This window comes from Ruditapes philippinarum, unplaced genomic scaffold (genome assembly GCF_026571515.1).
Source record: "Ruditapes philippinarum isolate M1 unplaced genomic scaffold, ASM2657151v2 ctg1928_1_1_1_1, whole genome shotgun sequence".
Taxonomy (NCBI): Eukaryota; Metazoa; Mollusca; class Bivalvia; order Venerida; family Veneridae; genus Ruditapes; species Ruditapes philippinarum.
The window spans coordinates 121,422-133,650 of record NW_026865553.1 but is presented as its reverse complement, the minus strand read 5'-3'; the positions used below and the strand labels follow the sequence as shown (position 1 = coordinate 133,650).

Here is a 12,229-nt window from a genome sequence, read left to right as displayed (position 1 = left end):
GTAAAATGAACAAACGTAACGAAATACATTAAATGGAATATCAAATTTACCTCTTGTCGTCATGAACATTTTGTTGAAAAAAAAATATGTTGAAAAATAGAAAAAATAAGGGTAATATTTTATTGTGGGTAATATTATGTTATATTTATGGTGGGAGTTAACATTAAAAGCAAACATGCCATTCACATTCATTAGTGAAAGCTTTACGCTATAGTATAACAAGAGATCTCTAAAGACATATCGTTATTCTATAAATACATGTAAACTTCAGTTCAGATTATTATGCTAACTCAAAGTTGCGATTGTTCCGTAATCAGAATACCCCCGATTTATTTTTTAGTTACATTAAACATGGCAGAATCCAATTAGAAATAGTACTGAAAATTCAGTGATGGATATAAAAATATATATTTTTTAATTGCGTTTTATCTGATTTCCGTTTAAATATTCATGAAGGTTTTAGGGCAAATGAAAATATAATAGATGTATCATTTACATGTATATGTATGTAAACCCTTGTGTGAAAATTGAAAAAATAACTTAGTATATTGCAATTGAAATAGCAAATTGACTGCTTGCAGATCTCATACGACACCGTCATGAAATTTTCGTTTTGCTTCTATCTAAAATCATATGTAGAAATAATAAGTGTTTAAATATTTATGAATGGAAGATAAAATTAAAAGCAAACCACACCATTCGCTATCAAAAGGGAAGGCTATATACACTATGGTATAACATTTTGCTATTGTTAAAAATATCGTAAATCTATAAATACATGTATTAACTAGCTTAAGTAGCTTGTGTACATATACTGTTAAATTATATCTGGCCATTTTAAGTTTAACAGTATAAAGAATAAATAGCTACTGTTAATAAACTAACGACGTATCCTCGATAGTATAGTGGTGAGTATCCCCGCCTGTCACGCGGGAGACCGGGGTTCAATTCCCCGTTGGGGAGGATTTTTTTGAGTGAAAGAAGTTTTTTCTTTAAAACATAATATATTAAATGTCATTATTATTATTGTTGTTGTTGTTGTTGTTGGCGGCGGCGGTTGTTTCATATAAATACTGTTACATTGAAATTATGACAAGTTATCATAAGAATGTGTTTAATGATTTTTACACAAAACAAGCAGTTCAGTCTAATGTGTGAAACAAACATTCATGCATTAGCTATTCCTCTAACAAGGACGCTATGTGTTAAACACGACATTAGGAAATCATTGAAATATTGAAAGGAAATAATAGTATTGCGTATTTAAATGTAGTCAAACCTAACACTCGTACAATAGTATCCAAATAATACAAAATACAATTCTGCCTTGTAGCTAGAAAATTTACCACATTATCTTATTATCAAAGAAATGTTGCACATCAAAACCATTATGATACAAAGGTTGTTATCAAACCAGACCATCTATATGATTTTTCAGTAAAATTGCTAGGGGCGTGAGATATAATTATAGATTTATGAAAGTACTATGTGTATTTAGCTGCTGTTAAATCTTAGTCATAGTAAAGTAGTGAGTGTGTCACACTGGAGACCGGGGTTCCAATTTACCGTCAAAAGTATAATTTGTTGTTTAAACTTACTCAATTGATAGATTCCTTCTATGATCTTTTATTTTAACCACAATACATTTAACCACAAATATTGACATGTGCTCTTTTGTTCATAAATTTGTTGTGGTGAAATTCTTAGTGTATCCACTATCTGATAATTAAAATTAGGCAGGTCAGGGATCTATGCATTCGCATGTAATTGAGAATTGTTTTATAAAAATTATTACATGTACATTCATAATATTAATGTCAACACTGAATTGAGATAATCAATATCGACACATAATTAATTAACTTGTTCACTTCTTGTTTTCGCAAGAAAGATACAAGTAAAAACAGATGGGCTACACAGACAAGCACAGTGATCGGAACTAGAAGGTTGTGGTCGCGTAAAGTGTTTTAGAACTTTAATGAAAGATAATGTAAAGACATAATGTACGAATCTTGATAGTGTAGTGGTAAGTATATCCGCCTGTCACACCGGATACCAGGGTTCAATACCCCTTATATTTTTTACACAAATATCTTGTAATGTAGTAAAATTTTCAAAAACAATCTCATTGAAACTTTTGGAATTAAATATACAAAACATTCATTCCAATCATCATTATATTGTCTATTGTCACTATTATTTCATTTAGTATTTATGAATGTTAAAAGCATAACAAAAATATCTTTTTTACACAATAATCTATAGTATACAAACACTGTTAGCTATATCTGGTAAACATTGCTTATTTTTTAAAAGCTAATGTCAATATTGTATTATGACACGCTGAGGAAAATTTATTCGCGTTATAAGTTTAGCCTTTCTGAAGAAAGCAACATTTCTCGATGTTTACGTCTACTCCAATCTGATTAAAATCAGCTCTAAATAACTGCTTTTGGATTTAACCGTGACCAAATACAAAATATTTTCAGGTGACCTTTCACACAGTCAGCCAATCATCATCGAGTTACAATAATTTTGAAACCGTATTTTTTTATACTTCTTATAATGCCTATGTAAAACCCTGTTTAATTGCACGGCTTTCTCGGGAAATCCTAATTTTAAAGAAGGCGACAGGTATACGGCCATCATCAGATCTTCATAAAAGAAATAAGTAGATCTAAACTTTAGCCGGATTGACGTCTACTCCAACCTTTGGCAATGAATAAAAGTGTAATGATACGTAAACATCTATTTGAAAGATATATAAGAAAACAAATGTATCTTTATTAGAAATAAAACGACATGAATGGCTTGCAGCAAATATAATTTAATGTGATATTTCAAAAGTAAAAAAACTAGCTAGACAGATACTGACAGCGGTTTTGTGCGTTGGCGTTACGTGTGTTGACAATTTTGTTTCAATGAACGATTTTTTTTAACAGTGGTAAACATTTCCTCTCAATCTTTGTTACATTTTTATCTCATTTTTGTTTTCTTTTTTTATATGATACGAGTATAATGTGTCAAATTACATTTTATATACAGTTTGTTATGTAGGTATGTTATGTCATATTAATCATACATATAGAAATTAATTAATGTTTTGTTTGTCAACTGCATTGCAATAGATTGGACAATAAATATTTTTTCATTTTATAGAGTCTAGACATGGTGTTTATTACCTTTATCTTATAACAACGTGTCTGTTCTTTATATATTTCTTTTCGCTTCACCAGAAACAAAAATGTTTTTTTTATTCCTTTAGGAAGTTATAATGGTCACTATTCTCATTTTGATAAATCAAAGAAAATGACATTATTTCTTTCCGTAACGACACATTAAAGTTACGTGATCTAATATAAGGGAATCGTTGACATCGTACTATAGCTTATCAATTTATTCCTAAAGTAATTATTTGTAACATGCACTTGTAAATCAACTTACAATTTAGTTTCTTCAATTGATCGGTATGATTCAATAAGCAAATCCTATTTATGATGTTTAAAATAATGAATAATCAGGCGCCTTCCTATTTATTGAATAATTTCATTTTATCGTCCGATGTTCATACTCGCATTTTGCGTTCATCATCTGATTTTCAACTTTATACCCCAAGACCTAATTCTGAACAATTTCGTAAGTCTTTCGTTTATTCTGGATCTTGTATTTGGAACGGCCTGCCTGATTATATTAAGTCTGCTACATCTGTTAACCATTTTAAAACCTTATACTTGAGGTTTTATCACGCATTGATGTATACAAATTGATAATCTCCTGTATGTTTTTACATTTATGTATTTTAATAGTTTGAATATGTTAAATTTATATTGTTCCTTGTTGAGGGCCTCATGGAAGATTGATAGGTTTGTTCAAATGAGTTCTCTCGTTAAATAAAGTCTTTATTATTATTATTATTATTATTTGTTATATATTTGAAATTCCTTCATATCAGTATAATGTAAAGATATATGGTTCTCGTAGATGCAACATTGCCCAATCTTCTGAAGTAGTTCATGTTGTTTTTGATGCGTATTGAAAATAAATCTTTTATCTAAACCCATAAACACTGTTTAAACATGTCCTATAGTTGTTTTCTAATGATAACGAGGCTAAATGAATCAAAAAAGAAAAGAGATCAGCATCTCAATTTTATCAACACCAAAATGATCTTAACTTTTGCAGATAATTATGTGTTCTGATCAGAATAGTGTGCCTGATTTAGCAAATGAGTATATTTTGCTTTAGGTAAATGGCATCAACAGTTCGTTAAATGCGACAAATAGAATCAATGTAATTAACGCTTGACAAATGTTGCTGATGACGCCACTTTGTATATTTGTCTCTAAAGAGGGGCAGGGCAATATTACAACTCAGTTCATTAAATATTTGCTTGAACGATGTTACATCACACAGTATATTCCAATTCTCAAAAATCTGTTAGCAGAAGCGAACGGACAGTATTATTAAGATATGCATCATTAAATGATATGATAATGACAATATAAACACCGGAAATAAATTTATAATCAAGACCTGAGGACATGGTTTACATGAAGAAAATCTCATTCTTAGCAGCGGCTGTGTAGGAGGTTTCGTTTTGTGTAAAATTTCGGCTCTGGTTGCCATCTTGTCCGGCAGACATGAACGACTGACTTTAGCAGTTTTTTTGTAAAAGTCCTAATAACGATACTTCCCATTATATTCACCACCTACCTTATGTTTTGAAATACAAATACAACAACAAAAACTTTTTCCTAAGGAATAATTATTTTTTTTAAAAATTTCCCTTTGTAATTACCATTTAAATGGAAACAGTTTATTTAAAAAGTTTTTTAAACCCTTTAAAATTTTGAACATCCCAAAAATTTGGTATTTTACTTTGGGACCCCACCCCCAAAAGTCAAAATTTCCTGGGTTTTTAAAAACCCAAATATATAAAAAACAAAAAAAAGGGCATCTTTATTAAATTGTCTTGGAACAAAATATGTAAAAGGCTAAAATTAATATCATTTTGACTGTAATATATATATGAAATAGCTTACATGAACTCAGATTCAGCTCTTTTTGGAATGCAAGCCTTTTTAGTTGAATACTTCGAACACAATGGAGAAAAGTTCATTGTAATATGACCGCAAATATAAAAGGTGGTTTAAAGAGGCATTATGAGTGATACGAACAGCAATGTATATTAATTACTCATGTAACCCGTGTTTAAGGGAAGACAGACACAACCCCACATGTCAAAACCCCACACTTCAAAATTTTATAGAGGGGACAAAACCCCATACATGAATTTTATAGAGTCGACAAAACCCAACACCTTTGATTCTATAGAGTGGATATAACCCCACACTTTATTACTAATTTGTATAAACCTTTGATTGACAATAAAATAACTTACATTGTTGACACTTAGAATTATTAATGTTGATTGGTGAATATTTACCCGATTTTTATTTTAATAGTTTGTAATATTTTTATAGTATATTATTTTTCATTCACATTGCATTGTATATTGAAATATAATATAAGAAAGCATTAATTATCAGGATCAAAGGCACTTGTATATCAAATAAGTAAAGAAACTATATCAAACTTATACAGAACTGTAGTAAATAATATGTTTGTTCTTTTCTTATAGAACTTGCATGATCAAAGGTGTGGTGTTTTGTCAACTGTCAAATGTGTGGTGTTTTGTCAATTTATTTAAATTTTGAGGTATGGGATTTTGATGTGTGGAGTTTTTCTCCTACATTTATTTTTGGACGTCACATTTTCAGATCATCTAAAATGATTTGTTCTATTTTGAGACAAATCATTTTTGCGATAACAATTTTTTCATCTTTCCTGAAATCAGAGATAAGTATATTTACTGCAACCAGTGCATGTTTTTCGAATACTAGTGTTGAGTTTACATGACAATATAAGATTAAACATAAAGCAGTAAAGCATCGTAATTGCAGTTATTTCTAACACGCGATGGTTGTTCAGAAATAAATCACATCGAAGAAGAATTTACCTGATTTATCAAATTGGCACTCTTTCTTTGTTAAAGATGTCAGCGTCCATTTCACTTTATCATTTGAATCAATGTAATAGTGATAGGAAAACTAGTCTGTCTTTTATAACGCAATTCATTAAGGTTAACATAGTACATCTACTGCATGTAGTCCGGCTTCATCGAGGGATATAATACTAAAGTTTGTAAACACAGGGTGGAACGCATTGGTGATCAGTCACTGTATTTTGATTGCATATTTACATTATCTCTCATGTACAAAATCAATTTTTATACCTCAAAACCTTAGGTGTCAGGTGTCATGTGGAGGATATAAAATGTTGTCCCGTACTTCACTTCTGTTCAGTGTTTAGTTCTCCGGGATTAATGATTCGAGCTTGTAAGTGTTAAGGATTGAATACATGTTTTGTAGGGTGACACTTTGTGCTTCTTGTTCAGATTTCTGCCTCTAGTCGACTGTCATAGAACGCTTCAATCTAACAAAAATTGATGTTGATCTATAAATGTTGGTGAAATTAATTTTTGTAATTTATAAATGACGTAAGGAGAAATAATTTAAGATATAGGCAAATTGAGACAATGATCAATGAAAATCTTTTCACCATTGAAACACTGTGAGGCTCATTTAATTATAATGACGAACAAAGCGTCTGTTATCTTTTGAAAAGAAAATACTATGTATTGCAAATGCCTTAAATACAGTTCTCTTTAATATAAAACGTTTTCCTGTGGAATGTTTCAGTGAAAAGAGATAATGCTTTCAGTTCTGTTAGAAATGATTTTTTTATGAAATGGTCTTATTTCTAATTATGTTATACTGAAAGGACCTTGAGGAAATGATATATATATATTATTCATATAATTAATATTCCTTGACAGTTGTCTGGTTCGCCATTTCAAATAATAGTTGATTTTCCTGTGCAAATTCATAAAACAAGATGACTAAGTTATTGAAATTAGAAGCCAAAGCCATATACTGAAACAAAAAAAATGTGAACATGATGTGATGCAAATCCTTGAAGTTATATTTCAAACATACTTGTACACAAAACAGACTAACATATGTATCAAACGAAATGTGGAAATGTTTTGACCTCAATTTTACTGAATCTATAACAAAAACTTTGAGGCATTGTATGCATAACTATAAAAGTAAACTTACAAAAACAAATCAAAGAATTATGCTGGGCTAAAATAGAGAACAATTTCATCTGATTTCATGGAAAAAATACAAGAACATGTTTATGTATTTTATAGCCGCGAGAATAATTAAATCCTCTATTGCTAAAATATTTGTTCTCTTATGAAAGATCTCGAAAGCATTTTCATTAATATGCTGAAATCAGTAAAATAAACTTTCGGTTAGATTTATCTTAAAGCTGCTTTGTTGCGAGAACGTCTTCAGATATCAGTTATATCTTAGCTTTTTTAAAGGGTACAAATGTAAATAATGCTCAATAGTGTTTTCAAAAGAATATGATTTGCTCCTTGCGTTTAGTGTATATGGATATTACATAGCTTTTATTAGCTTGTTTTATGTATGTGACTAAGTATATGTGTACAAGTCGAAAATAAAGTATTTGATCTGCCCTAAGGCTAACGCGAGATAATTTTACGGTACGTGTGGTAATATCATTACGTGTTTTTTAATCACGCGAATCAAGCTTCAAAGGCAAATAAGTCTACCGTTTGAAAGTTTGATTTGTGAGTAACATGTAGCAATGTTTAGCTTTTATCTCTACACACTTTTCAATGTAACTCATGGTGAAACCTTTAGTTGATTTCAAAGACAATAAGAAACAAATACATCAGTAGGTCAAAACTGTGTATTTTTTTTATAAAAGCAAATCTAGCATAATATTGTCAACAATAAATACCGTTATTCTATACAGTATTTATGAATGGTAAAAGTCTAACAAAAATATCTTTCACGAAAACAGACAGTGTAGAAACACTTTTCCCTACATTTAGACAACAATGCATTTTCCTCAGGAGCTAATGTCAGTATTGTATCAGTAAATATATATAAGAAACCCATAAAATGTATCTAATTATAAATGGCATGACAAGCTTGCATTTGGCATTTCAAGAGTTTATAGTGTGCCTATAGACAGCTTCTGACAGAGTGATTGTGTGTTGGTAATATGTGAGTTGTATTTGGCTATTTTATTTGATAAACATTTTTTTACTTTTGAATTAGTGGAATTCCTATGTATTCTATAATATATAGTAAAATATTTCTCGTTTTTTATATGATACGAGTACAATATGTAAACAGATCATTTGATATACAGTGAGTCGATGTATTCTTAAATTTATTATTCATTACATGTGCTCGAAGATCAACTAACTGTTTAGTTCAAGTTCGTCAACTTCTATCATACATAACAATATATTATTGAAAATTGTGAGGAAAAATAACCAGTTTGTATAAGTTACAGAAATACAATTTTGTACGCAAATGAGATTACAATAGATGCATCATGTACATACGAGTTTCGTCGTAAGTACATTTATAAAATTAAGTTGCCGAAGTTGATGAACATTTTGTTTGCTAATGATCTATCTTAAATTATATGTTGAAATAATAAGCGTTAAATATGTATTGACTGAAGAGAAAATTAAAAGTAAAACATAAGTGAAGTATTGTTTTGATATGTATAAACATGTCGTATTTCTATAAATACATAGTATTTTAACTTTAACATGTACTGTTAAAGCCAACTTGACAAATCCTCGTTAGTATAGTGGTGAGTATCCCCTCCTGTCACGCGGGGGTTCAATTCCCCTTCTGGGAGATCGTTTTTACACATCTTATAATGAACTAATATTTTCAAAAACAATCTTAATCTAAAAAACTGTAATATGATATACAAAAACATTTTTCATTCCAATCATCTAACATAATATTGTCTATTATAATCACATTTATTTTATTCAGTATTTATGAATGTTAAAAAGCCTAGGAAAATAGCTTGGCACGTTTACCTATATCTAGTAAACATTACTTTTCTGTTCAGCTAATGTCAGTATTGTATCATGAATCTTTGAGGAAGTCATAGTAAGTTTAGCCTGTATGAACAAAGCAACATTCCTCGCTGTTTAGTTCTAATTGAAAAAAAAGTGTAATAATACGTAAATATTTACTGTTTGATAAAAGATATACCTGTATAAGAAAAACACCTATACAACGTTTCTTCATTATAAATGAAACGACATGAACACAATTTAATATAGTATTTAAAATGTTTTAAAATACTACCTAGACAGATAATGACAAGTGATTGATGTGTTTGATAATTTTGTTTAAACGATTAAACGATTTTTAAACATTTGAAAATATTTTCTCTAATCCATTTCTTTGTATATATTTTGATCTCAATGTTTTTTCGTTTTTATATGATACGAGTATAATATGTCAAAGTACATTTTATGTACATTTTGTTATGTATATAATTATTTTATGTCATATAAATCATAGTCACTTGTGTATTAAACATAAAACTAAATAGATGATTGTGTTTGAGTATACTACCGGTATGTCAAAGTTCACTTGATATCATTGTTTGTTATGTATATATGTTATGTCATAATAATCGGTTTCACTAGCAAAAATGACTGTTTTTTGTTTGGCATAACTGCACAACAATACATTGGAGAATATATAAAGTTTCATATGATATAGTCAAGACGTCATCAAGTTGGTGATTATTACCTTTATCTTATTACAACCTGTCAATTCTTAATATAGTTTTATTTGATTCAGAGGAAACAAAAATATTTGTTGATTCCTTTGGGAAATTATAATGGTCATTATTGCCATTGTGATAAATCAAAGTATGTCTGAAACGACACATTAACGTTACGTGGTATAAGATTAAGGACCCGTTGATATTATACTGTAGTCAATGTATTCTTAAAGTTATTATTCATAACATGTTCTTCTAGATCAACTTACATTAAGTTACTTCAACTGGTAGCTGATGACCATAAAACAAAGTCTGATCTCATTTAGGTCACAGTAAATTCTCTAGAGAATAGCTTCAAATTTTCATATAAGAGGACATAATTCCTTGATTGTATTTATGATATTCTCAAATAGTGACAGAAGAAGAAGATAATAAACATATAAAACAAAAAATACAAGATTAATAAACGAGTTCCATTTCTTATAGTAGATCGTACAATATTACCATTTGACATAACGTAAATATTGCAATACCTAAAGAGTCAAAACAAAACTAATCACGGGAAAGATTTCTTTTATTCACAGTGAAATAAAACAAATTCTCTTATATTAAACAGTAGTATACACAAAAAAGAACCCGTTATTTCTTTGTATATACATAAAAACAAGATTGTATGAGTCATAACAACCATTTTGTATGAGCAATTCTTATTCTACTAATGTTAAACAGTATGAATTGTAGCAGTAAACCGTAGCTCACCTATTTATTATGACTGAAATACAATTTGACAATAAAATAATAATGTACATACTAACTATCTAAACGTAAAAAACAATAGTAACTTAAAATATTTAATGCATTTGAAATATCCAACTGTTTGCTGTAGAGAGACAAGTCATCGGTGAAGGCTTCATGTATATACACTATATGCTATCAATAACGATGTCGTAATTCTATAAATAACTAGCCCAAGTAGAGATTATTATGCTTAACCATCTGCCCACATTTAGTTTAACGGTATAAAGTACATAAAACTACCGTTTAAATAAGTGCAATATATCCTCGATAGTATAGTGGTGGGTATCCCCGCCTGTCACGCGGGAGACCGGGGTTCAATTCCCCGTCGGGGAGGTCATTTTAGGGTAAAACAGCTCTTTTTTATTATGTTATATATTATAATTTTTCATTTTCTTGTTTATACATCACATACATACTGATACGTTCATAGGTTAAGCTTGAACAAAGTTAACATAATTATATTAATTCATTGGTATAATCATTAGAACCAAACGTACATTAGAAATCGACATTAATAGTGTGTAATTTCGTTTCATTTTTCGGAACTTTTTTACTTGGCAACAATAAATCAGATTTGAGATTTGGTCATGATCGTTCAAACCAGTGTCTTTCAAATAGAAAAATACAAAGAAAAACCCTGTTCAAAATCATCTCTGTCTTTGGAATATGAACAGTTACTAAAGCAGTTTCCCGCACAAAAATGATAGATCACTGAGTTTTTTTTTTGTTTTTGTTTTTTTTATCATTTTAGGGTATTTTTTTATTTTTTTACAGAATGGCTAATATTAAACTTGTGAACGCATTAATAAAATTATTGAAGAAGGAAGCACCGGTTCATTACAACACCAATTGATACACTCATGATACATAATGACGCTGTGATGTTTAAACAAGGAAATTAATAAATACAAGTTTCATTTATTCATTTATTAATATTTTAATTATTTTCTAGATTATTTGAATAAGACCTTTTATACACCAACAATACACCTCCGCGAGCATGACAAAATTTCAAATCTGATTTATTGTGGCCCAGTAAATATCATAAACACATTCAAGGGAATATGCTCACTTATCTAAAAATTCATAACAGATTCTCAAGAGAAATAACTGTGATCAAACTGAGACCAGACATTGTTTTATAAGCAAATGGTACTACTTGAACTAACAGTGAAATGAGAAGAAGGAATTGAACTACGAGTGGCATGGAAAGGGACAATGTTTGAGTTATTGGTGCTTTTCAGTAGAAGCTGATTGTCGATGCTTTTAAGTTCATTTTGGTGGAAGTTTTGCCGCTTCTGTGTGACATGACAAATGCGCAAAAGATACCGGTCATTGTACAAGAGGCAGACCAAGTCTCGTTGATGCTCTGGTGCAAGGGAGAAGAACTATGGATGGAAGACCGGAAAGGCAAATCGGTTGGCAGTTGCTGTTCATGGCAGATGAAAAAATGATAAATCAAGCCTTAATTTTCTAGCTAGATGTTGACGTAGTTGAAATCCTCTAATTGAAGGAGGAGATGGTGTCATAAGAATACATCGGTGTCATTTTGGTTAATTAGGTCACTTCCTTTGACAAGAGCAACCATTATATATTTCCAAATGTAGCGAAAATAAGTTTCTTTCTTCAAGACTAAACAAAAATATATTAACAATTGGAAAGTCGTAACAAACAAAATAATTATCATGAAATCGAATGATGCCTTATTTGACTATTTAATATA

General features: G+C 29.8%; 2 non-coding genes across 2 annotated transcripts; both read left to right on the top strand.

Annotated features, from left to right (window-relative positions):
• The first annotated feature begins 891 nt into the window (after window positions 1-891).
• On the top strand, window positions 892-963 carry Trnad-guc (transfer RNA aspartic acid (anticodon GUC)). The gene has a single exon. It is a non-coding gene; the product is annotated as a tRNA-Asp (tRNA).
• Window positions 964-10,767: 9,804 nt separating this feature from the next.
• Window positions 10,768-10,839, top strand: Trnad-guc (transfer RNA aspartic acid (anticodon GUC)). Its single transcript has one exon. It is a non-coding gene; the product is annotated as a tRNA-Asp (tRNA).
• The last annotated feature ends 1,390 nt before the right edge of the window (window positions 10,840-12,229 follow it).